The sequence below is a fragment of the Camelus ferus genome, chromosome 34 (assembly GCF_009834535.1).
Source record: "Camelus ferus isolate YT-003-E chromosome 34, BCGSAC_Cfer_1.0, whole genome shotgun sequence".
Taxonomy (NCBI): Eukaryota; Metazoa; Chordata; class Mammalia; order Artiodactyla; family Camelidae; genus Camelus; species Camelus ferus.
The window spans coordinates 17,163,041-17,187,078 of NC_045729.1; the positions used below are offsets into that span (position 1 = coordinate 17,163,041).

General features: G+C 52.8%; 1 protein-coding gene across 3 annotated transcripts in view; it reads left to right on the forward strand.

The window, feature by feature from the left end:
* ANO2 (anoctamin 2) overlaps positions 1–24,038 on the forward strand; it is a 253,652-nt gene that overhangs the window by 29,134 nt on the left and 200,480 nt on the right. The window lies entirely within an intron of this gene.

Consider the following 24,038-nt stretch of genomic DNA (forward strand, 5'->3'; position numbering starts at 1 on the left):
GCTGGATCAGGTAGGGTTACTTACTTCAATAATTTAATATTGGCGGATTTATCTTTCACTTTCCCCATATTTCAGTGAATCCATCAAGACATTTCACTGGGGTCTGAGGCTCGTGACTATAGATAGCTCTTTTCCATTATGAATTTTATTAATTTCATAGTCCTTTTCACTTTTTTTTCTTAGATTCAAGCCTAACTTTTTCTTTTCTTTTTTCTTTTTTTTGGGTATCTATCTGTCTATCTGTCTGTCTGTCTATCTATCTATCTATCTATCTATCTATCTATCTATCTATCTTTTTATTGAAGTATGGTCAGTTTACAAAAGCCTAACTTAATTATTATTAGATTCAAGAGACACAACATTTACTATGATATTATTGTGGCTAAATATCCACATTTTGAGTTACGAATACACACATAACATTATCTGTACCATTTTAAATCACATACAATTTACCGTTCTAACCATTTTTAAGTGTGCAGTTGCATGGGATGAAGCACGTTCTGTTGTTCTGCAGCCCTCACCGCCATCCAGCTCTAGAGCTTTCTCGTCTTTCCCGACAGAAACTCTGTCCCCGTGAACCACCAGCGCCTCCCCCGCCCCCTCTGACTTCAGCCCCAGGCACCACCCTTCTTCCTTCTGTCTCTGTGAGTCGGACCAGGAGAGGCACCTCATAGAAGTAGGACTGTACAACGTATGTCCTTTTGTGACTGTCCTTCTGTGTCCTTTTATTTCACTTAGCATGATGTCTTCAGGGTTCATCCATGTTGTAGCATGTGTCAGAATTCTCTTCCTTTTTTAAGGCTAAATATTCCATCTTTTGTGTGTACCGTGTTTTATTTATCCATTCATCCGTCATTGGACAGTTGGGTTGCTTCCAGCTTTCAGCTAGTGAGAGTGATGCAGTTATGAACATGGGGGTACAGATACCTGTTTGAGTCCCTAATTTCCCCTCTCTGCTTTTAAACTTGCTTGGGATGGTCAGGGCAGCTTAGATTTGTAGGCTGGAAAGGGCCCGAGATGGGGTGTCTGTCTAGAGCCCTCCTCTTGAAATGCAGGTCCCAAGTCCCAGACCAGGACTCTGTGCGGAGTCCTCGGGGCCCATCCAGGCATCTCCTGAGCACCACCGGTGACAGGATCTGAGGTGACTTCTGGTTTTCCCTGCTTGCAGAGAGGGACAGTGGCACGGATCTCCAGAAAGAGACAAGGGGGTTTGTGTTGGCTCTGGCTGGAGTTAGCCGCGGTGGATGGGTGTTCCATTCCTTGAGTCCGTGTTGATTTGCGTCAGGGTCCGTAAGCCAGTGGGGGGCAGGGCCATACGGGTCAGAGGTCTGAATTAGCCATGGACAGTCCTCAGAAGCATCCCCGTTGTCACTCGTTAAGGACTGCGTGGCTCTAAGGGATGTTCCGAAGAACTCAGATCAGGCTGGCAGTGTTGCTAAGTGCTCAAGGACTTGGACTCTGAGTTTGGACGGCCGGGGTCCAAGTCTTGACTCTTGCGCTGACTGACAGATACCCTGGGCAGGTCACCAAATCTTTCTCAGGCTGACTTTTTTGCCCCACCTGTAAAATGGGAGAAAGAACAGTGTCTACTTGCTGGGTTTGTTGTATTTAAAGCCCTGAGTGTAGTACCTGGCGTATGCTAAGCTGCTTGTTAAATACTGGCCTTTGTTATCACCTCAGCTTTTGTTCTTGCAGCCACGCCCCTCTGCCCATCCTTGGTCCTTACTTAGTGAGTACGAGCCTCGGACAGAGCCTGGTCTGTGTCTTGAGTGCATTTTCTAGGCAGTTCCTCTCTTTCTGCAAAACCCTGAGATCGGCTCACCCACCCCCCAGCTCGGTGAAAGCTCTGACACCTTGTAAGGCTTCACCCCTTCCTAATAACTTTCTCTGTGAGTCGGGGCCACCCGGCGTGCTCACGCTTCCGGACCCCAGGACTGGGGAAGGGGTGGTGGCTGCCGCTGGCTTTGTGAGCTCTCAGGCGGCGAGCGCCAACTGGAGAGGTCAACCCCACCAGAGGAAATTTCGTCCGACTTCCACGGAATAGGAATATTAATCTGACGTGGGGCCAGAGCAGGCTGGGCCGGAGGGAGATGAACTAGCAGAGCAAGAATGTAGTGTCTTGGTGGAATCGGGCAGAGGATGGCTGCAGCAAATCGGAACCAGATTTTTGAACCAGATTGTTGATGGTGGTGGATAGGAAGGTGGTGGTTGCGCCTCGGGGTCCCCTCTGCTCCCCACTGGCAGCCCTGCCCCGGGGCGGTGTTCATCCTTCATCACCATGCTGGGGAGAGAGAGCTGGCTTGTGGCTCTGCCTGCTGGCTTCCTTCCATATTTGTTTGGTCCGTTTTCTGTCCCAATGATCAAGAACAATCCACAGATCCAGCGTGTTGTCCTAGGTCATGGGTTGTTGAGAATGTCCTAAATAATGGCTGTTTCTGTCCAGTGCCCCATCCTGAAGCAGGCTGGACCGCTTCCCTGGGGCCCCCGGAAGAGTTTCCTGGTGTCGGGGTTGCTGTGGTCCGCTCCCCAGCCCTGGGATGGCGCTGAAGGTGCTGGCCGTCCTGGGCTGGGACAGGGATGGCTTCTGGGCCCCCGGGGATCTGATCTTGCCCTCAGGCCACCCTGCCCTCCCGCAGTGACTTCTCTTCTTGGGAGACATGTGCAGTTCCAGCAGCGGGAAGGAGTGGGGATGGGGGCGAAAGGACAGGCTTTCAGGTTTGCTCTTGCCCAGTCTGCCTAGGAGGCTGGTCCGGTGGACGGCTGAGGGTGACACGTCTGAAACTGAAGCTGCTGTTCTGAGCAGATGCCAGTAGTTTCATCCCTTCCCTCATGAATTTTACGAGGTCCTGTGGCAGCAGCTAGAATCACTGCCCACCCTGGCCATGATCGCGTGTTGCCTGGCACCTTGCAGGGCGAGAGGCCCAGATTTGAAATGCCCGTCCCTTGATTCACTGTTGGAGGGGGCACAGAATGTCAGAGCTAAGTGGTCGGGGCCTAGGGGTGGACAGCCTGGTTCCCTAGCTCCACTTTTTGCAATCTGCCTGACCTGGGGCCAAGTTTTTAACTTTTCGGTGCCTCAGTTTCTCTCTCTGTAAAATGGGGATGACAACACATGCTTATGACCATGCTTATGGTGTTGGGATTCAGTCAGCTTGCAAAGGGGTTAGAGAGGTGTCTGCTGCACAGAGATTGAAAGTGAGAACCGTCCTGTGATTTCTCCTGGGGCGTCACAGGGCACTCAGCCTTGTGAGATGCACAACTTAACCAGTTCTCCGGGTGCAGGCACAGTGTTACAGAGCTCAGACCCTTTGACTCAGGAAAAGGTCATGGTCCATCAACGTTAGCGGTAACAATGATTAATTATAAATAGCCGGCACTGTTTAAAGTGCATTAAATAAACCCGGAAAATGTCAGAACTAGAAGTGACCTATGACATCAGTCGTCTCAGCCAAACTCCTGATTTCACAGAGAAGCCAAGGCCTAGGAAGGCATGTCTTGCCAAGACCCCAATTCCAGGCAGTGGAAGAGCAGAGCCTCGGCGCCCTGAGCTCCCAGCGCAAGGCTCACACTGCTCCCCCGGGCCCAGAGCAGCCGGAGACCCGACAGCTGAGCCGACGTCAAACACGTCCGCATGTACAAGCCCCCCCCCCCCCCCCAGTGTTTGTGCTATTTCCAGCCGATGGCATCAGTGACTGAGAGAGAGGAATCACTCAGGATGCGTCTTAAACAAACAGCTCAGTGGCATTCCCGTGGGTACCTGTGCAGCGTGGCCGTGGCTCTGGGTAAGCCCTGGGGCAGACGGCCCTGCCGGGTCTGTTTCGCCGTAGGGTTGGTGGTCCTGCCCCGGAGGGGTGGGCGTCTTCGGGTGAATCCTCGCTCTCCCACAGTCAGTGTGGGCTCTAGGGGGAGCCTCAAATGTGTAACTGATGGCGTTTTCAGCCCCTACCTGGGGACCGACAGGAAGCCAGGGAAGGGCCGGCCGAGCCTCTGTGGGCACTGAGCCCCCCTAGTGATGGGGACTCCCACAGAACCCTGGTGGGGAAGCCACAGGGGCCATCTCTGCCCAGTGCACCTCCTTGCTTCCCTGTCTCCCCATCCAGCTCTAACGACATCCTCTGCTCCAGAATTTCTCTTTAGTCCCCGCCTCTTCTGTCCCCCTGCCCACCCCCTCCCCAGGGGGGACTAGGCAGTGCCCCCGACTCTGGTGTGAGCCAGGCTGGACCCTGGCGGTTTCTCCTGGGGCTTTCATCTGCTCCTGGGCTGCGAGGCAGGAAAACAAAGGCAGCTCTGTGTGGGGATGTGGGCGAGCGGGCACTCCCCTTTACTCCTCCCACAGGGCTCCTCGGACCTCCCAGCGAACGCCTGTCCCATCTTTGATGTCGGCTTCCTCTGAACCTTGGAAAGCAGACCTGTCCCATGGCTCTGGTCCTTGAGCCCCTCTGATGTCTGACCAAGCTGTGAGTGTCCTCCGTCCAGCCGGCGGGCCAGGACCTGGCGCTGCCTGCGGGGGGAGGTGTTGTGCAGAGGCCAGCCTTTCTGTGTGCGGGCGTCACGAAGGGCCACGGCTTTCCAAATTCCCTTCCCCAAGAAGTGGAGATGATAGAGCAGAGCAGAAGGTGCTGAAGTCAGGTGGTCCCAGGAAATCGCTCCAGACTGGAGTTCCCTACCCGTGAAACGCAGACTTCAAGCCTGCTCTTGTGCCTTTGCCCCCGCCTGGTGTCCCTGGGCCTTGATGGACACTTGAGTTGGAGAGAAGCATTATTTCTTTCAGACCATAGGCGAAGGGGTGGGCGGCAGTGACAGGTCCCCTGACACAGGTCGGTGTCCACCAGGATGCCGGTCATAAAACCCCACTGGGAACCTAGAGGTGTTTCTGCCTGTGGCGTCCCTGCCCTTCTTTAAGACCCTAAGACTCCACCTTTGTTCTCATGCTGTTCAGCCGTCCTTTCTCAATAGTTGTTGACATTTTGAAATCTTTCTCTGCCCTCCCGAGCCACCCACCCAACTCCACCCGCGCCCCCAGCCAGAGTCTGGAAGAGTTAATTCAGTTCTCAGCCCCAGCCAGGAAGTCTCCGTTTGCCAGTAGAGTCAGCCTAGGATGAGCAGCATTGAAATTGCTCATTTATTTCTGTAGCTTCAGTCTCCAGCCTGGAATGGAACAATGAGACCAAAAGCGTTCCAGACACATTGTTTGTTTAATGAAGGAACATTCTTCCACTGGACTGTATGGCTGTTGGATTTTTGGGTTTGATTGGTTAACCCTTGCAAGCGTTTTGGATTTCTCTTGTGAGAGCTGGCAGGACGGGGGTAGATGGGTCCACGAGCCCCTCTCGTCATTATGTCATCGCTGACTCCCCTGACCCTGACCTCTTATCTAGTCAAAAGGTTTGACTTCTGTAACATGGTCCTCCACCCGGAGAAACTGGTTAAAGCCGTAAATCTCACAAAAATGAGTGTGCTGTATGGCCCCAGGAGAAATGACAGGCTTACCCCTTCTGAGTTTCAACCCCTTTGGCTTTGAGAAGGCTGTTGATTTTATTATTGATCATTGAGTTTGATCTGATGCATTTCACAGAGACTTGGCTCTGCAGTCGTGCTGTTGGCTCCGGGGGCAGCAGCTACGCCGATGACGAGTTTTTCCGTTCCCCCCGCCAGATGCAGGAGGTGGTAGGGTAGACACAAACTTACTCCTCCCTTCCTTCTGGAAAGTCTGATGTGGATGCATGCGTGTGTGGGTTTCTTTGCGTTACTGATGGCGTGCTTTGAAAATTGCTCTTGACAGACCGCCAGAGGCAGGGGGATACATGGAATGACTTTTGGAAGACCCTTCTTGGTAAAAGAGCTATGAATTTTTTTCTTGTTATTCTGTGGACTGTATGTGTTTTTCTTTCTTCCTTTTTTTCTGGAGATATAGGTAGAATAGTATATAACTTAGCCTAGAAGGGCTGCCCTAAGGTCACCTGTGTCCAGCTCTCTGGCGCTGGATGGAACCATTGCAAATACATTACATGATGCAGGCTGTGGGTTCAGTTGGGGGTAGTCAGTATCCGTCCATCCACCTATCCATCCATCCATCCATCCATCTATCCATCCATGTATCCATCTATCCATCCATCCACCCATCCATCCGTCCATCTATCCATCCATGTATCCATCTATCCATCCATCCACCCACCCATCCATCCGTCCACCCATCCTTCTATCCATCCATCCATTCATCTATCTGTATATCTATCCATCCATTGATCCATATATCCATCTGTCCATCCACCTGTCATTTATGAAGTATCTGCTAAAATCCAGGAACAATGCTAATTTGCTCCCTATTATTTAATTTCTATTAATTGAGAATAGAAAATCATTCCAGTGCCCTTTTTACTTGATCTTTCTTTTGTATTTGACACAGTTGGCTGCTTCTTCCTACTTGGTATTTTCTCTTCCTAAAGTCTCCAGAGTCTGTGACGTGCTCTGTCCCTGCGGGTCCTCTGCTTCTGTGAGCATCCTTCTTACTCTCTTTCATGTGCTCTTTCCCTCTTGTCTACCCTTGGCATGTCAGTGTTCTCAAGAGTCCTGTCTTCAGCTTGCTTTCCTCCTTTTTCCTTTCCTCTACTCTTTAAACACTCTTTCTGGACAATTTCAACTGTGTCACCGTGTCTAAGTTATTGTCTACCTGCAAATGGTGACTCTCAGAGATTCTCATTTAACCTGCCTTTCTGCCGTGTGCTCCTGGCTCTTACATCTGTCTCCTGACCACAACTGTCTGGTTGTCCAGAAACATCTCAAACTCAGCGTGTTCATAAATGAAGTCAGCGTCTTCTCTGTCAAACCAGTACCTTGGTGATTCCCCGTCTTGGGGGTTGTCCTAATCATTCCCCTTCGTAACTGTGCCAGGGTCTGGAAGCCTCCCTCGACTTCTCCCTCCCCTTGCATCCGCTTGGGTACCAAGTCATGTCAGTCCAGCTGCCTGACATGTTTCCCCCTCACCTTCCCCATCACCACCACCCTAATCCCGGCACTCTTGATCTCCCCTCACAGTGTTGCAGGATCTCTTACTGGGTCCCTAGATCTGCTCCCTCCAAACTATCTGCATGCTGCATCAGACTGATCTCACTAGATACAAATCTGGTCAGGTCAATCTCTTAAAATCTTTCAGTGGCTTCCAAGCACCTAAGAAGAAGTTCCCACACTTTAAGCCTGTCGTAGCCCGTTTCTGTGATTAACCTTACGTCTTCGCTTTATCTCCACTCTCAGACTTCACCCCAGACACCTCCCCTAGGCTCCGTCACACCAAACCGCGTGCGGTGCGGCCTCATCCTCCAGGCCTCCGCCCAGGCCCTTCCCTCCACCGGGAAGCCTTTCCTCCCTCGAGGTGCTGCTCTCTGCTCGAGCAGTGTCTCTTCCGTGAAGTCTTGACCTCCCGGGTTCCCCCTCCCACTTCTGTTGCACCTGGACGTGTTGTAATACTCTGTGTCCGTGTCTCTGTCCCCACTAGACAGTGAGCTCTGGGGGTGGGGGGGCGGGGGGGGCCTTCTATCCCTGTGACTCCGCCCAGTCTGGACGTGGGGAGAGCGCAGGCGCTGGCGGTGGCTCCACAGCCCCCAGGCGGTGGGTCCTCTTCCGCTCTGTGTCTGAGCTGCACATCCTTCGTCACCTGTCAGCTTAGACTCTCTCTTCTATCTCATCACGTCAGAAGTCCGCCAGAAAACACGAGGACTTCTGAGATGAGCTTGGTGCCTCGTGTTTGGGTGCAGTCGACCCGGTGGACCTGCCTGCGGCTTCATCTGACTTTCTGATTATTGCAGGAGAGATGACTAACATGGCCTCAGCATTACTTGGCCCCTTAGCCCTGACCCCTGTGCTGCTTCGCTCCCTTTGCCCCCATCCTCCTACCTGGCAGCAGGGACTGCAGAACGGTTTAGCATCGTGTCGCGTTTCCAGTGGAGAAGGGCAGAGACACTGCTGTGTCCTTGCAGGCCCCCCACCCTGGGGACGCCCCAGCCGTTCCATTGTCAGTGCTCCCCAAGTGCTCAATTTCACTTTCTTTTTTCCATCCAAATGTTAAGACTGAGCAGGACACGATTAACAACCTACTTAAAGATAAAGTTTAGAGGGGAGGGCAGAGATCAGGGGTAGAGTGCGTGCTTAGCATGCAGGAGGTCCTGGGTTCAATCCCCAGTACCTCCAACAGATGAATAAGGAAATAAAAACCTAATTACCACCAGCGCCCCAATAAAATAAAATAAAATAAAAAACCAGGAAAAAATAAAAAGAGAAGAATCATGTGAAAAAACAGTAAGTTTTTAAAAAAAGGTAGAGGTTTAGAAGGTATGTCTCTGTTACCTGCTCCATTTCCCACGGGAAGTCGAGACCGTAAGGAAGTGGCCAGGCAGCAGGTTTGTTCAGGGGAGAGCTAAATCTCAGCCACCTCCTCTGGCCTCTCTACGTAACAAAATATGCTGTCTGCAGCAAGTCTGTGTGTCCACATAGGACGCTGCGTGAATCACCGTGGGGATGTGACGTTCTCATAAGTCTGTTGGCTCGTTTGTTCAGGGACCACTGTCTCGCTTTGCTGGTCCGGGGTACTGGTTTCTATGCTGTGTGGACCGAACTTAAGGGAAAGCCAATTATGCTGACATCCAGGGCATTTCTATTCTGGTTAGTGAATGAACTCACCAAATATTTGGGGCACGTTTGTGCTAGGGCTGATAATGCAGTGGGGAACAGCACTGGTCCCTGCCCTAGAGGGGGCAGCATGGTACTAGAGAAAAGCATGCCCTGGTCACACAGACCCAGGTGTAAGCCTTCTCTGTGGCACTTTTTTTTTTTTTTTTTTAGTAGAGTTGATTTACAACGTTGTGTTAGTTTCTGGTGCACAGCATGGTGATTCAGCTATACATATATATTCCTTTTCATTATAGGCCATTACAAGGTATTGAGTATAGTTCCCTGTGCTGCACAGTAGGACCTTGTTGTTTATCAATTTTATATACAATAGTCAGTACCTGCACATCCCGAACTCCCAGCTTGTCCCCCCCACCCCGTCCCCCCGGCAACCGTACGTTTGTTCTTTAGACTGCATCGCCTCTTACTGTGTGATCTCGAGCAAGAGAGATGCTCACCCTTCTGAGCCTCAGTTTCTTCATCTATAAAATGAGGGTTATGCCATTCTCCTTGCTTCCCTTATGGTAAAAATTAGCCGGAAAATGCCTCTTAACATCTGGTTGCTACTGGGCCTCCCTTATACTTACTAGAGAGTCGTAATTGCTGCCCACTGTTCCAGAAGTGGCTGTGATAAATTACAAAGCCCAGACTCTCCAGGCTTCTCTGACTGATGGTAGTAGCTAAAATGTATAGTGTACCTTCCCTGATGCAGGCTCGGTTCTTAGTCCTTTAAGTTTATGAATGCATCGAATCTTCACGACAATCTTACAAAGTAAGAACTTCTACTGTTTTGTAGAAGAAGAGGCTGAGGCACAAGGCAGTTAAATAACCTGTCCAAGGTCACACAGTTGGCGAATGTTCGGCTGGGGAGTTGACCCTGGGCAGCTTTTTAAAAAAATAAGGACACCAGTCATTGGATTTGGGGCCCTAATCCCGTGTGGCTTCACTGTAACTGGTTACATTTTTGCGTGCACCCTCTTTCCAGGTAAAGTCACATTCTGAGCTGCCAGGTGGACATGAATTTTGGAGGAGGGGCGCTATTCACTGCTTGTAGTAACCATCTGTCATTTCAAAAAGCAAGTGAAAGAATTACAGTTATTTTATTATTAATTATTTAATTATTGTCTAAGAACCTGATCCTGTTTTAGAACATGATTCTGACTGGTTTGGGCCATTGGCAGACAGAGGACTGAGAGGGACACCTGCCCCCTCCGCAGCCGGCCCCAGCCCTGCCCCAGCCAGACGCCGGGGAGCCTCGCCCACCCCGCCGCGCTGGGCGGCCCGCTGGCCAGACACCTCCATCTGCTTGTTTCCCGCCCCGTGTGCCCGTGAGCTCTTTCAGGTTTCTCGTTTCTTCCCTCTGAACAGGCTCGGATTCGTCTGCCCTCTTGGAATGCACCCGTGAGGACAGTGAGGCTGTTTCCTCCCTGTCGCTAGATGTGGCCCAGGTCACGTCGGCTTTTCCTGGCGGCTGTGCCGTGCCGGAGCCCCGGGTCTGGTTCTGCTGCTCACCGCAGTGACTTTGAGCAAGTCGCAGCCCCTCTGATAACACAGGGGTCCTCACACTTGACCACAGGGGTGTCAGGGCTCTGGTGGCCGGATGTGTCTGGATACCCTCCTACCTGGCAGCGTCACGGACGTGTTCGGGGTCGATCCTGGGCTGCAGGTTCAGATGAAAGGGGCTGCGAGTGCCCGCAGGTGTCCGCCCTCCATGGTTGATTCCAGTCCCTGGAGTGCTATCAGACGGGGATGTTTTGCGTGGGAGGGGGTGAAGGAACGGGTCCAGGAGGTGGAGTGTCTGGTCCAGACTTTTGATCGGGAGATGCGCCCTTTGATGTAGCAGAACGGAGTTCCCAGAACGGAGGCCAGCAGGCCAGTTTGCCACCCCCACGTTCTCTGGCAGGTACGGGACAAACTTGTGTGGCAGGCTTTTGGCCCTGGGTTGTCCTCCCATCGGGGCTCGTCTGCCTCTTGCTGTGTCGTGTCTGTCCTGGTGACGATCTTCCTGGGTCATGAGATGTTGAACATACCGTCAGATGAGAGCATTAATAGGACAAGCATTTATTGGACACCTGCTGTATCCAAGGCACAGTGTAAGACTCGGGTTCAGGAGTGAAAAGACACAGCCAGTTGTCAAGAAGCTCACCAGGAGAGTGGGCAGACAGGCAACAATCACACCAACGAGAGGGGCCAGGTGGAGGTGTGACTGTCAGCAAGGCCTGCCCTAGATCCAGGGCTGGCAGCCTCAGGGCCAGCGGGCCACACCCAGCCCCCCACCTACCCTGGTAACTACAGTTGTACTGGAAATCCGATAAATAAGGGGTATTGTCCACGACTACTTCTGCAGTTCAGCAGCTGAGTGGTGACAGGGACCACGTAGCTAGCAAACCCCATCATATTTTCCATCTGCCCTTTTATAGAAAAAGCTCTCTGACTCCTGTCCTCGGTAATGGGTCAGCCGGCGAGAGTTTCCAGGGAAAAACAGAGGCAGACCCCATTCTCATCTCAGGGGCTTTCTGCAGTTTTGTGTGTGCAGCTAACGGGAAATTCGGATAAAGATGATCTGGAGGAGCTGGCTGGGGGGAGATACGGTTCCTATACAACAAAATCCACCCTTCCACAGCGTACACTCCAGTGGTTTTTCGTAGACTCCCAAAGTGGTGCAGCCGTCACCTGGGAGGCATGCTTTGAGCCTCTTTAGAAAGGTCCTGGGACCTCACCCTTCTCCCATCCGCCTCCTCCTGGGCCCATGTCTGCTGTGAGTCACTGGCGGGATCAAGATTCAGAGCCCCATCTTAGTTGAGCTGCTGGGATCAGATCTTCATCAGCCTCTCATACCTTGGAATACCTGCCCTGTCCTAGACGGACAGACTCGTCGCTTGGAAGTCCCTGAGTGGGTGAGGGCACCTGAGGTTAGACTGTGGGCTTCCCGAGGACATGCCAGGGCGTCCCTGAGCTGGAAAGGATGTGGGCTCAGTGACGTGGGGAAGTCAGCACAAAGACACGCACAGGACACGGAGCCTTGGGAGCCGGGCCGGCGGCAGGTGGAGACCTCTCAGAAACAGCTGGGTACCAGGAGGGGGAGAACGGAAAACACCTTTTACTCTCATCTTATTTAGCTGGACCTCGTTGGAGCTGCCTGACATCCAAGGACTAGGTTCTGGACTGCCTCTCTGATTCTCTTGGTTGCAGGATGAATAAAAAGAGCTTAGAAGGCTCCCCTCTCCAGAGTTCTCTGGTCTCAGAAGCATCCACGAGGCTCCCCGAGCACGCCCTGTGTGCGAGGCCTGGGACGGGTGCTAAATGGGAGATGCTAGGATTTCCAGCCAGCCAGGGGCTCCTTGGGGGCTGGGACTTTGGGAGACCTGGACTCTTCCACTCCCCTCGGTAGGGTTCTGTAAGTCCCCATGGGCGTCAGCAGCCCTGGTGAGCTGTGAGTGCTTCTCTACTCCAGGCGCTGTGCTAGGTGCCCTGGGGCTTGATGAGCAGGACATGGGCCAGTCTTCGAGAGATCATCTTATTCGCTCTTTTGAAGGTACCCTGGGAGGGGTTGTGCTTTGGCCTGGCAGGCATTCACAGCCCGTGTAGCTGACTTTTTCAGATTATATTCTTGAGAGCGGGTTTTGTGTTGGGGCCGTGGAAAGGACGCTGAATGATGCTGCCCTCTCTCTCTGGCCATTTTTTGTGGGTGTGTGTATGTGGACCGACATCCCAGGTTAAGATGGGGGCCACAGCCTGCCCATGTGGTATTTTTATGCCAGTTAGAAAAAAGTCTCTCTTCCTCTAAATGCTTTACTTCCATTTTTGGAAAATTTAATATGATGATTCTGTTTGATCAAGACTTTACTGCTGTCACCAGAAAGCTGAGATAGTAAATAGTACAACTCTAAGAGAGCTTCCCAGTGGTCAGTACCCCCTTTCCTGTGGCATCTTTGTGCAGTGTGTGACCTGCACAACAGCACAAGGCCACCTTGGTTAGGATAAGCACTGGAATTCAGTAATTTGATAATTATTCAGTATTCAGTAATAAGCAGCTTACCCTTGCTGGCTGGTACCTGCTGTATTTCTCATCCAGCACAGAGGCTCCTCACTGGGCATAGCACCTTTGATCTTTCCAAGTTTTAGAATATGAGAACAGGGATGTGGGGCTTGGGGAAAGAAGACAAGAGAAACCCAGTTCTGTCTAGGTGGGGTAAGGCTCTGCGCTCTAGCCCACTCCTGCGTTTTCCACGGAGGCTGGGAGCTTTGCAGCTCATCAAATTACTTTTGCAGTAGGAATAACAGACAGGCTGTAGTGCTGAGAATTCCTGCCCTTCATGAAGTCAAAGGATCTTCCAGTGGGACAAGACCTTCCGAGCTAAGCCCTGTCATTTTATGGATACGAATAAGCAGAGGCCGGGGAGGTGCAGGCACGACGCTGAAGGCAGGCAGGTGGGAAGTGGGGACCTGGCACAGGACCTGGTCTCTGTGTTTCATCAGCTCGTCCCTTGTCTCTCCCACAGCCCATGGAGGCCGAGCATCGCTGGAACAGTGCGGGTCCAGGGGAGTGGGAGACACTGTGGGCTCTCCCTCTCCAGGGACCTCTCAGAATTGCGGCATGTCCTGCTGGCTTGGGTTCTAAGGGCCTGCTGTGCGTACAAGGCACTCTAAAAACTCCTCCATCCCTGGCCTTTCCAAGGGAGGTTTTTCAGTACATTTGACGTTTGCTTTCCCCTCCCGTTGTCCCCGATGCCAAAGGAGGCTGAGCCTCAGGGCAAGTGTTCGGTGTTTCCTTCCTTCATCTCTTGAAACACACACGCTTGATGAGAACGTGCTCTTGGAATTCTCGGGCTCGGAGGGGCTCCTGCCTTTCTCTGCGGGAGCTTGACTTGCCAGTGGCTCCAGCAGCAGGCAGATTTCTCTGCAGGGCTGACGAGCTGTACTCAGGTTCCCTGAGAACGGGTTACACCTTGTTCTCCCGATTGCTGTGGATTGTAATGATTGGTTATGAAAGGGGGCAGGTGCCTTGGGGAGACCACTGGAGTCTTGGAGAAGCCACTCCCTGCGTCATGGGGACATCGGAAGAGTCGTCGTCACCCGAGGAGGGCCACGCCTCATCGTCTTCCCCAGACGTGCTATTCCTCCTCTCTTCCCCGACCCTGAGTGACCTCTGGTTTGTGTTCTGGCTCGAATAGGGTCAAACAGGCAACATGCACTGACTCAGGGCACTGTGCACCAGGTGTCACCCCAGCATCGAGGGCGTAGTAGACGGAGAAACCTCAGACGTGGTCGTAACCCACGAGGGCTTGGAGACAGAAGTCCTTCTCTTTCTGGTATTGTTGGAGACGATACTGCCCTTGCTTTTTGTTGAAAACCTACCCTGGGCTTAGCACTGTGGTGACTCTGGGAGGAACCCCAGTGAGCTGCAGGACTGGGGCTTTGTCCCCTGGGAGCTGAGAGTTTGATGGAGACAAGGGAGTCAGACATGGAAAGAGGTCCCTAAATCAAACACGGGGCTGCTTGTCACAGACGAGTGACCAGTGAGGAGTCTAGGAGGGCTTCCTGGAGGAGGTGTGACCGAGTTTGTGCTTGCATGGAGGCTCCCCTTGGAGAGGGCAGCCCCACCCTGCTGCCTGGGCCCCGCTCAGCCACGGCAGCCCACTCTCCAGCTGGTCTCACCTCTGGCTGCCCGCTCTCTCACCTGCCACCTGCCACCCACCCCACCCCAAGCCCTCACCTCCTCAGCCTTTCCCCAGCTCCCCTCTCTTCCCCCTGCCAGGGTCTATGTTTCTGATTATTCCCCCCATTAGAGTGACTTGCATTCTTCTGCATCGAGTCTCATTTTGTTGTTTCCTGTCCCATATTTTCTGAACTCCCCAGGTCCCTGCTCGTTGGTTTCTCATCCTCTCTGGTGCTGTTTGCAGCACCGCCCAGTTTGTTTTCATCTGCAGATTTAATTAATGTGGCTGATGACCCTTTTCTTCCAGACTAGGGGCTGTGGGAGGGTCGGGCGGCCTCGGGCCAGGCCAGCTCCGCTGCTGCGCGTGCGTGTGTTTGTGTGTGCGTGCAGAGACTCGCCGCGGAGAAGCCTGTTTTGGCTGCATAGACGGGACGTGTTCCAAACTGGGCTCTCGCCTCATATAGGGAGAAAAATGCCCCAGGAGCCAGGTTTTTCTGGGAAAGAGGGGAGGATGCTGGAAACTGGATTGCACAAGCCCCCTCGATTCACATTCCTCTGGCCAGAGAACAGCACGTGCGGACTGCAGTCGTTATCAGCCTTGAGCACCTGCTTGCCCCGCGCCAGGCACTGTGCGAGGTGCCTTTCTCGTCTTGTTGCCGATCTTCTCAAGCATTCTGTGAGCTCATCGTGGTGGCTTCCCCATTATTATTTTTATATTTTACCAGAAAGGAGACCAAGTCCCAGAGAGACTGCCTCCTCGCCCCTCCATGGCCACACAGCAGGTAGATGTCAGAGTGGGGAGTTCCTGAGCTTTGCTTTTAATGCCGCCTGCTTCTCTGGGACCCCATCTCCTCATCCCCTGTCCTCCAGACCACTCTCAGCTAACAGGTCATTCTCATGGTACTCTTGGCGGAGGGGCTAATTCTGGATATTTTTGGAAGCCCACAAAATGATCAGCTTCTCTATTCTTTTTCCTCATCGCGTCACTGGGTCTTTTCCTAGTGTCCCCGAGCAGTTTGTCTGTATCGAGGCCGGGCAGGGGAGGCTCTGGCCTCCAGAGTTCAGTGAAGGCAGCGCCAGGCAATATCTGGTTGGAAGAAAGGGTTCTTTAGCTGAGGAGAGCTTGTGACTGGTGTTGTGGAGGATTTTACAGCTTCTTTGTACTTGTTCAAAGTCTGCCTGCGTCCCTGGATGAGGCCTCTGTTACGAAGAGTTGATGACCCTTTAAGGGAGAGTCAGAGCCATGCCTTCACGAAGCCTGCCTCTTTGGACCTCGAGGAGGTTGCGGCCGCACACGAGAGGCTTCTCCTTTATTCTGTTGGTGTGGCCTGGACCAGCCCCAGAGCAGAGGGACAGTCGCTGCCCGTCGCTGCCCTTCTGCAGCCTCTTTTGGTCTCCCTGGAAAATGGGAAGCGGTTCCCAACTTGAGCTCCATCGAGAAAGGAGGAAGGCGTTCCCTCGGGGCTCCCCAGGGAGACTCCTGTCATTCTTTATCCTGCGGAAGAGACAGTGAGTCCAGGTGAGTGCACAGGGCTGACCCATCCAGGTCACTCCCATGCGGTCCCTGAGCAACAGGAACGCGGCGGGCGGTGAGGCCGGCATGGGCCGCATCTCAGCCCTCACCTCCTGGCCTCTGTGCTTCGAGCAGGCTCGCTCCTCCCTGCACCTCTGCTAACCCCACTCCTCTTCTTCTCTGCATGTGTAAATCCTACCATGATGTTCAAAGTACCGCTCAGGTGTCCCCTCCTCCAGGGCATCTGGCTCCTCCAGCCCAGAGTCAGCTCTTCCAATAGTTTCTTATATCCTTGAAAACTCTTGGTTGCATCGACAGAAACTCAGCTGGTTTCAACAAAAGGAACTCATAAGCTCATATGAGTAGGTCAGGTGAAGGGTGATCCAGCAGCTCAAATAATGGCCCCAAGATGCTCTCCATCTTTCTGCCCAGCCTTTTGGAGGGTCTGCTCCATCCTCTGCTTACTCAGTGGTCCCTTGGCTGACCTAGCCCTTCCCTTGACGGAGCAAATTGACCGTCACTATTCTCCCCAGAGCTCTGGCAGAAAAAGCTGCTTAATCCTGAAACTCTGGCCAACATGGCTTCATCTTATCAGTTCTGATTGCATTACGAACATATTCCAGAACCACCTGTTGTGTCCAGGGGGATGGATGCCTCGACTGGCTCAAGCTAATTGGGCTCATCCCTGCGTTGGTGGTGAGGTCAGATCTACCAAAAACATATGGCTGAGATCCAGGGGGTGTGTTTCCCTGGGAGCAAAATCTGGCAGTTATTGATGAGTGAAAGGGGAGACAGCAAACAGATGAGCATTCATCAGTCATCCTGTACGCTTGGACGTTAATCACCCCAGGCGTGGTGTTACTCATCTGTCCTGTGTGTTCGATATCGTTTATCCGGTTTCCAAAGAGACTGGAAACCGTATGATGGTGCGTATTTCTTCTGTGTGCCCTTAACTCTTAGCACATTGCTGGTCGGTCACACGCTTGTGGCCCAGTAAATACTTGTTGAACTGAAATATGATGGGATGGTTGAATCATAGGAAACAGGGGAGCTGTTCCTTGGGGAGAGGTGAGTCACTGCTCAGGGAGGGCAAGGGCACATCTTTTGGAGTGGAGGGGGATTTGTTCTTGATAGCTTGAAGGGTTTGTAGACGTGTCTTGAGGAAGGAAGGAAAGGATCTAAATCAGAAAATCACATAAGTTTTGCGTTAGGAGGAGTATGAGAGAGCTGGGTACTTTTAGAGGTCTTACGATGGGCTTTTAAGTGCCTGGAAACGCTTCTCCCTGAGTGGGACATTTATCATGTGGGCCGAAGGAATGCAGTCCAGGAAGGAGATACTGGGCATTCCTGTCCGAAGGTTGGAGGGCTGTTGAATTCATGGTGTTCACTGCTGATCCGGAGGGTGACTATGATTTATTGTCTGGTCTAGGACGTTTTTCGTGATACTGAATTGCTGCACTGGGTAGAAGGACGAGGCAGAAGAGATAACCGGGGACTGTCCCAGCCCCACCAGGGCCTGCCCATCACTCTCGGTCCAAGTGTCTGTCACCACCCATCTCGGGGACCCTCTGCCCCGGCTCTGCGGCTGCCTTCTGTTTCCTTGGGCGTTGAAATGCCTGCAGTGTCCTGGCCCGTGAGTGATGGCTGGGAACTAGCGTCTGCAGCATCTAATTCTACTTGCGGGATGTCGACCGTCCAAAATAGTTTTACTGTGACGAATCGGAAAGGGCAGCGTTTTCCTCTGGTTTTTCCTCTGGTTTATCTGTGACCTTTTCCTGTCTGTTTGGGGCTGGACCCCGAGTGCTTGAAGCCTGGTTTTGGGAGGGGCCCTGTCCGTTTCTGCCAACGTCTTCAGGGCTCATGGATTTTTACCCTCTTTTTTGGGTAGAAATTTGGTCCCCGGCTCCTGCTCAGCCTTCGGCATTCTGATGCCCAAGAGAAACACTCTCTTTAACTTCCACGTCACTTGGTGCTGTCCAGGTATCGCCTGGGTGGCTCAGCTGTGATTTCTCCCGGGCGGGATCCAAGAAGCATGGTAGGAGCCACATGGAGGCCAAGGGCATGTGTCCGTGACCCCGGGGGCAGGGGATGCCCTGCACACTGAGGACCAAGGCAGAGATTTGGCAGTGGCTGCCTCTGACCTTGCTTGCTCTTAAAGAAGCCCTTTTACGTTTACTTTATAGGGTGTAAAACAGTTCCCTCGATCATTCATCTCATTTGATTCTGGAATACCACAGAGTCAGTATTAGCTTTTGAATATCTGTTTCTTAATCACAGACTAACAATGTATAATATATTTTTAAATAAATAATATGTTAACAGAAGAGACATATTTTAATGAAAAAATAACAGTATTTTTTGAAACCCAAAAAATTGTGAGAAGTGTGGCATCATTTTACGTTTTTGCGAATCTCCCCCCCCCCCCAGCCTTATTGGGGTATCATTGATGTATAAAGAACTGCACGTGTTTAAAGTGTCTGATCTGTTGAGTTTTGACATATGTACAGACCGGTGAAGCCATCACGTGATCAAGGTAATGACCATCTCTCACCCCCGGAAGATTCCATGCATCCCCTTGTGCAGTCCATCCTTCTCTCCTCCAGGTGCTGTTATTATTCATCATTAAAATTATTTTAGCATTGCCTCTGGGGGGAAGGTGTAGCTCAAGTGGTGGAGCTCATGCTTAGCATGCACAAGGTCCTGGGTTCAATCCCCAGCACCTCCATTAAAAATAAACAAACATAATTGCCTCCCCCTCCCACCAAAAAGTTATAAAATATTACAATAATAAATTAAAAAAAATTTAAAAAGTTGCCTCTGAGTTTCAAGAGCTTGGGTGACTTGCCAAAAATGGTGCAGCTGGTCAGTGAGAGAGCTGGGGCCTCAGACCCCGGGACCCGTGGCCTCCCCATGACCCATCTGTCCCCTGGCGGTGGTGAAGGTTCCCCCCACTCCTTCTGTGGGTCTTTGAAGTGGAAGGCCGCCCAGGGAACACTTAATCCCTTCTGCTGCCGACTCCCCTTCCTTCTCAGGTGCTGGGCTGCCCCGGGGGCCCCTGCTCTTCAGGGATTAGGTGCGGAGCTGGCTCTCTCGGCCCTTAGTGTGTAAGACGGTCTGACTCCTCAGTTGCCCTGGGTTCCCCCTCCCCAGTTCATCTTCACCGGGGCTTGAGCGGGATTTCTGGGTGGCTCCTGTCTGGAGTAGAGTGACATGCAATGCACAGATTCAGGACTGGGGTTGTGGGTCCAGAGATGATCTTTCCTGGGTCTCTGTCTGTTTTGGTCGCTGACCCGAGGGATCCTCCCAGCACGGCATGCTGTACCCCCCAGACACCCGCCCCAGGAGTTTTTCATGATGGACATTTGATTTGAAAAATTTACGACTGGAGTGGCTGTTTCCATCTCCATGGGTTGGTCCCTGACCAGGTTGTCCCCACCTTTGCTTGGGGACCAGGTGATGCCTTTTGTATCAGGGCAGCTGTGCTGTTGGTATTTGGCGGGGGGGGGGGTGTCCCTGGGACAGGGTTCAGTGGGCATTTGGTCCTGTCCTCTGTCTTTGCTGATCATTGACCCAGCCTCACCGTGGCCTGGGGAGGAGAGGGGTGGAGAGGAGAGATTCATCCGGGGCCCCCCGGGAAGCACGTTTGTACCTTTCCTCCTCCAGTCGGGGTGCTCTTCCCTGGGCTTCGTTCCAAGTCCCTGCATCTCTGGGAGGTCCAGGCAGAGGCTGCTCCTGGACCGCAGGTTGGAAGTTCTTGAGAGCTGAAGGGAGTTAAGACTTCATCTGAACGATGACGGGGGAGACCATGGTGTTCCCTGGGTGGGACAGTTGTGAGGACCCTCGCATTTCCTGCTCTCATTTCTGAAGTCTCCAGGCTGCACCCCACACTCCTCCTTGGTCTGTGATGCTGGCTGCCCTGGCCGCAGTCTCAACACCACCTGGAGTAGCTTCTCCAGCTGTGTGGGTGTCAACCACGGTGAGCTGAGCACATGGGGGTCCCCGGGGTGCGTCACCCTCGCCGTGGGACCACACGCCCTTGGTCCTCGCGGACCAGAGATGACTTGGACTGGCGAGATCTCAGTGGCATCTGCCCTCCCCCCGCCGTCCTCCCTCTCCTTCGTCTCCCGCTCACCCCCACCCTTCCTCTGGCGGCCCCTCTCCCGGGCCACGATGTGCTGTAGCTGCTGTTCTCGGCTCACAGCAGGGCCAGGGCCAGAGTGCACGCAGGCGTCTGGGGTCAGCATCAGGGTGGCTTGGCAGGGCTGTGTGGGAAGGAGGCTTGTGGAGTATCGGTTTCCAGTTTTGGCTGGGGCCGCCTCCCATTCACTCTTGTCTCTCCAGAGGGAGGACGTGGTCCTGCGAAGCCACATGCAATCTTTGGAAGACAACAACTAGACATAAACAATACGGAGAGTCTCACCATCGCACCAGGAGCGCAGGGCCTCTGGTCCCTGCCGAGGGCTTTGAGCAGCGGCTGGAGCTCTAGAGAGAGGTTTCCCCCACACCCGCAGGCCTCTCCCTCCTCGGCCTGATCGCTTGTGAAGGGAGGGGCCCCAGGGCTGCCCCCGGATGGGCTGGGAGCCCTCTGGGATGAGTGATGTCGTCCCTCCCAGGCACTGTAGGACGGACCTCGATGTCCAGGCAGACCTGGATTTCATTCCTGGCTCTGCTACTAACGAGCTGTGTGTCCGTAACCCAGCAGGTCAGCCTCCTGAGCTCCAGATCTTCATTGGCTACTTAAGACATGTTGAGGGTCGCTGGAGCGCTGCTCTCCAACTCCAGAGTCCTTTGGCTAAATCGGTTCCCCTTCTGAAATGCACCATGTCCTTCAGCTGGCTCTGCTTTGAGCCTTCAGCACGGGGATGTTGAACGGTACCGTGGAAATCTGATGCTTGGCAAGTGAAGAGACCAAGGCAGTGAACAAACCAGCGTTTTCATCTAGCAGGAATGGTTTCCTCCCCCGTCTTTTCTATCCAGGGCAGGAATTCTGCGAGGACTTACTCTGTGTCCAGCCAGTGCCAGGTGCTTGGGCGGGACACAAGCTAAGTGTCAGAGACTGTCCCTGCAGTCAAGAAGCTGTTGTTTGAGCAGAGCGACGTGCCATGTATGGAGCGGTGGGCATTCAGGCACTCCAGCGGGAACCTCACGTGCTTTCTCTCCCACCCACACAGCAGCCCTGCAGTGTTTCTCATCCTCCTTATTCAGATGCAGAAACTGAGGCTCCCTTGGTTAAGTGACTTGCCCAGTGTCCCATAGCTGTAAAATCCAGGCTTCAGATCTTAATCGATTTGAATCTGAAGTTGGAGCTCTTTCTACGCCTCCCCTCTGCCCAAAGGAATCCAATCCAATGCAGAATGGTACTCAGCTGGGCCTGGGGAACAAGGATTTTTTTTTTAAAGCTTAATTTGTGTTAACCTCCAATGTTAGATTCCTGGGTTGGTAAAAAGAGCCTCTGGAGTTGGTGATGCTTCAGCTCAGGGATTTTCAAGTATTTGGTTTTTTATTTTTTTTCCCGGTAGACCTAGCCAGTCACTACCAGCTAATATTTCGCATCAGCTGGTTGTTCTTCTTTTTATGAGAAGGTAACGGCGTTGCCTGGCATGAAAGGGGCATGATGACTCGATGTTAGCACCACTAAACTGCATTCCCGCTTTTATTTTTCCTTTGAAACAACCTCCATTTGGGGAGGATGGAGACGCAGCAGCATCCTTGGCTGGAGGGAACGAAAGCCCCCACATTGGGAAACAATTTTGTGTTAGTTAATGGATGCTCGGGCTGCGTTTGCCAGAGCCTCTAAAATCCAGGGCGTGGCGAGATGGACTTGTATCTCCCCATGAAAGTCCCAGAGACAGGCTGGGGCGGCTGTGACCCTGGAGAGTCGGGACCCAGCTTCTCTCTGGATACTTGGCCGTTTCTGGCCTTGACTCTGACCTCGAGGTCTAAGATGTGGGTAGCCACAGTTCCAGGCAGTAGATCAGAGGCAGGGAAGAGGATTAGGGGGCAGAAGTCACCCACTCGTGTCTCGGCAGTGGGGGGGTCTCTGGGGGCTGCTTCCCAGCACCTCCACCTGTACCGCCTGGCCTGGAATTAGTGTTACGGTCACACTCCAGGAGAGATACAGCCTTCGTTCTGGAAGGCCGTGGGCCTAGCTTAAAAATAAAGAAAAGGACAGTGGCTGTCAGGGGACAGCTAGCCATCTGTCACCAGGGCCACGGGATTTGACCCTGGCCCTTCCAGCCCTTTCTCAAACACCGAGCATCTGCAGCCACTTACTGGACATTTGTTACACACTTGGGGCACCAATTCTAGATAAAGTTAAAAAAAAAAGCATTCATCACAATTTAAAAATAAAGCTGAAACAAAATATTTGAAAGTCAATAATAGTCATGGTGTCATGTCAGGGTTGGCACTCCTCTTTGCCGTCTTTCACCTACAGCATCATTTCTGGGGCCGCGGTGGGGCACTGGGGCTGCTGGTCAGCTTCCCTGGTGGTGTCTTTTCTTCCGCTTCACTTTCACTAGGTTAGAAGAGCTTAAGTTACGGTTAGGGAGCAGCGCGTGACTGATGGCCCTGTCTGGTGGTCCTGGACGTTGCTGCCACAGACAGACGGAGATGCTGGGCGATCTCTCACTGGAAGCCCCTTCCAGTGTGTCGTCAGAGCTGAGTCCGCTCGGGAGCGCGGCGGCTGAGTGTTTCATCTTAGGGCTGCCTCATAGACTCCTTCCACCCTTTGATTCAGTTCTAGTCTTAAAAAAACCACGTCTTTATGTTCTGTTGCAGCCCTTGGATGTGGTTTTTAACCACGTGCTTACATGTCCTGTTAGTCTCTGATGAGAGGAGAAAGCCACCAGGTAGAGCGTAGGCGGCCTGGATTTGAATACTTTTTCTTCTATTACACTATCTGTGTAGCTTAGGACAAACTGTTTAAATACTCCCCACCTTGATTTCCTCAACTGTGCCGCGGAGATGGTGCTAGTCCCCGCCTCCCAGCACGGCTGTGAATGTCCTGGGAACCAAAGCGCGTGACCGCCTCTCCCCGTCCTGCTACGCGGCACGCACTCCGTGAAGATGCGTCACGGTGATTCTTATTATTTTCAGGTATTTGTCAACTCGAGGCCATCCAAGACTTTCTGCCACATTTTCAGTCTTTTTGCGAAATCTCGGTTTCTCCTCCCTTGTAAGTCAGCACCTTTCATCCCTGAAGCATACATCCGGACGCCTGAATCATTGGATCGACGGTGGAGTGCCATTCAAAACCGTGAAAAGGGGCTTCACTTCACATTCTGAACGTCACGAAATATCTTTTTATCTTACTCGTCGTTTCGAAGACCTCCGTGAGCCCCACCATAGAGAGCGCCCTTCAGTGGGGGAAGTGGTCTTCTCCCACCTGTGTCTCTGCCCGGCACCCGGGGCAGCCGGCGGGTCAGAGGCTGTGCCTGGATGTGGTCCCTGTCATCTTCAGCGCTCACCCAAGACTGGAGGGCGGGTCGTCAAACACCAGCTGGTCTTTGTGAGCGACTTTCTAGAGGGATGACCTCTCTTCTGGGAGCAGTGCCCCCTTGGGTGCACTGCAGAGTCGGTGCCATCTCAGTCCATGGGCCCTGCTGCACAAAACGCACAGGGGCCCAGCAGCACCTCCTTTCTCCGGGAGCGCGGGTCTTCAGGGGGCGGAGGGGCGAGGCGCTGCGAGCCTGACTCCAGAGCACACTCGCCAGGGCCCCGCTCCCACGCCGCCCGCAGCGGCTTCGCCCAGCGTCAGCGGTGCCCAGGTGCGCGGGCTCCTGCTTCCCGAGGGTCGTTTGATGAGCAGTTTTGCTCTCGGCTTGTTCTGCTTTCTTTGTGCCTGTAGTTCAGGTTGCAGGTGGCTTTAGAAGCTTCACATCAATGGGGCTTTCGCCCGTTTTTCCTGCTTGTTTTGTTCTTTCCTTCTTCAGTGACGAAAACTAATGGACCTTAGGAAGTGGTTTTGTTTTCCTTTGTGTGCTTGTTCTGAAAAAAAAATTGAGGTTTTATTTGAAGATGATCGATATTTAATCTGTTAAATCTGATCAGTTTTTATAGCAGACGTGGCACCCGGGGCCAGATGAGTTGATAAGACCTGATTTTCAAATACTCGTCACTGCGTTTCCCGTCCTAACTTTCCATTTTTGGTGAAGTCGGTGCACGCACAGAATGACTTGCCCCGGGACATGGAGTCACAGC